This window comes from Ailuropoda melanoleuca, unplaced genomic scaffold (genome assembly GCF_002007445.2).
Source record: "Ailuropoda melanoleuca isolate Jingjing unplaced genomic scaffold, ASM200744v2 unplaced-scaffold46, whole genome shotgun sequence".
NCBI lineage: Eukaryota > Metazoa > Chordata > Mammalia > Carnivora > Ursidae > Ailuropoda > Ailuropoda melanoleuca.
The window spans coordinates 1-2,468 of NW_023218280.1; the positions used below are offsets into that span (position 1 = coordinate 1).

General features: G+C 46.6%; 1 long non-coding RNA gene across 1 annotated transcript; it reads left to right on the forward strand.

Annotated features, from left to right (window-relative positions):
* The first annotated feature begins 12 nt into the window (after window positions 1-12).
* On the forward strand, window positions 13-2,340 carry LOC117799254. Its single transcript, XR_004622955.1, has 3 exons — window positions 13-868; window positions 1,029-1,186; window positions 1,539-2,340. It is a non-coding gene; the product is annotated as an uncharacterized LOC117799254 (long non-coding RNA).
* The last annotated feature ends 128 nt before the right edge of the window (window positions 2,341-2,468 follow it).

Genomic DNA, 2,468 nt, shown 5'->3' on the forward strand with positions numbered 1-2,468 from the left:
GGGAGACAGGAGAAGTGGTCCCCTGCGGTGGTCCTGGACAGGGCTGCACAGAGCAGAAGGCCTGAGGGCCCGGGGAGAGATAGAGAAAGAGACTGTCAGGGAGAGGGACACTGAGTGGGTGGTGGGGGGATTGGGCAAGTCCTGGAAAGTGAGAAGAACCAAGAGAGGGAGAGGGGGTAAAGAAAAGCAGAGACAAAAAGGAGTTGGAAGGATGAAAAGCAGTTGCTGGTCTAGGTGTGTGGAGGTGGACCATGGGCCAGGGGAAGGAGGTCTAGGTAGGTGCTCTGAGCGTTGGGACCTGAGAAGGCGGGAATCCAGGGCATCAGATTTCCCTGAGCCCAAAGCTCCAACCTCTCTGGGGCAGAGCTGTGCAGAGGCCGTTTCACAGAAGGATGATGGGCACCCCTCCTTTTGCATGGGGTTGTGGGGCCGAGCCTCAGGATCTGTCATTGAGAGAGATGGCTTGGGTGGACCAGAGCACCCTCAGTCCCTCCGTCTGAGGGGCCATGACTTTGAGCATTGCAGGGAATCCCGGGGAGGCCAGCAGAGGGCGCGCCCGCACCTCCAACAGGAAGGGGGGCGGTTTCTCTGCGTGCGCAGCCACGGCCAGCAGAGGGCGCGCCATGACCTTTTCTGACACAGGGCGCCTCAGAGCAGGAAGGGCTCCGGAAGCCTCCCAAGGATCCAGCCCCTCCCTGGCTGCCTGGGATAGAGCGCCAAAGCTGCGGATTCAGTAGGTTTTGCCGCCACCCTGGGAAGACCCTGGGGCCTTTGCAGCGACTTGTCGCCTCCTGAGGTACCACGGAGAAGCTGCCTTGTTGGCTGAGTGCTGAGGGGGCAGCTCTGGGAGGCTTCCCAGGACATGCTGGTAGGTGAGCAGCACAGTCGCTTGCATTTTGGGGGCTGTTCCCCTGGTTCAGTCCTCACTTCCCCTGAGGGTATTTGAACAAGACCTGTTTTATTGAGGGATCCGTGGCTTGAGGGGTCCCACGACGCCACATCAGAGACGCTGTGGTTGGTTGTTACAGATGCAGGCTTGTTTCTGGGGAGAAATCATGAGCCAAATTCAGAGGAACTGGAGCTGCATTCATTTGGGACAGGAATACATGAACTACTGACTCTCAGGACCTTCTAGAAGAACGAGCTGCGGTCCACTTCCCGAGCTCTGCAGGAACTGCTGCCCAAGGTAAAAGCACAGAGTGTCCTCCACTTAAACATGCTTGCATTACTTTTTCATTGTTTATTTTTTCCAGTAATGTTGTAGTAGTTGGAAGTGACTGAAAACCTGACAGGTACCTGGTGTCATAAACCTTCCATTATTTTACAGTTAAATATTTATACCTGAAACAGAATTGGTTATAATCGTCCTTTCTTGTCTTCACTCATCAATAATATGATGGAAACTCATCAATAATATGTTAAAAATGTACTCATTACCTTATCTCCTTTTCACTTGAGATTGCCATGTTTTATAATTTCTCATGAAATTGTGATAATCTTACATACTTTGATTGCAATTACTCTAAATTCATTCACAGGATCCCACTGTGTTTAAAGAAAGTCTCCAGACCACTTCTCAATGTGAGTAACATGGTACTAAACAAAATTTGTGAATCACTGTTTGGAGAAAAAGCACGATGGTATTCTTTAATCTGCTAAAATTGATGCTTCCATCCACTGATCTTGCGTTTCCAACTTTTTTATTTTCCCTTTTTATTTTCTAATTAAGATATTTATATATCTTCCTGAGTTTTACATTCCTCACACGCACTTTCAGGTTTCCTTTCTGTCACCGTAAGAAAGAGGACAGGCCTTTTGATGAGCATGCAGCTTTGTGTCACTTCAGTTGTTGTTGTTGTAGATCTTCATTAACTTTTCCCACCCAGTTGAAAATATTATCCAGTTTTGACAAGTTACATAAAAAAATGTAACCTATGTGCATCAGTATGATTTCATTATAATGTTTCTTCATTTGATATTTTATGTATATGTCTGAAACATGAGACTATCTCACAAGTTTATTGAATTTGGTAGAAGTATATATCCTAGTTTTGAAATTTTTGAGGCTTGCATATTTGAATTCATAAATGGAGATTATTAGCACTTAAATTAGGGTTATTTGCTGCATAAGACACAAGTGGGTGTAATCATTTTGGGGGAAGGAAGGATGTCTTCTCTTTTACACACATGGCATCGTTGCACCACAGTCATACATCTGGATATGAGCAATTATTTTTTTCTTTTTAGACTTTTATTTAAATTCTAGTTAGTTGGATGCCTGGGTGGCTCAGTCGGTTAAGCATCTGCGCTCAGCCCAGGTCTTTATCCCAGGGTCCTGGGATCGAGTCCCACATCAGGCTCCCTGCTCCACAGGGAGTCTGTTTCTCCCTTTGCTTCCTGCTCCCCCTGCTTGTGTGTGTGTGCTCTCTCTCTCATGCTCTCTGGAAAATAAATAAATAAATAAATAA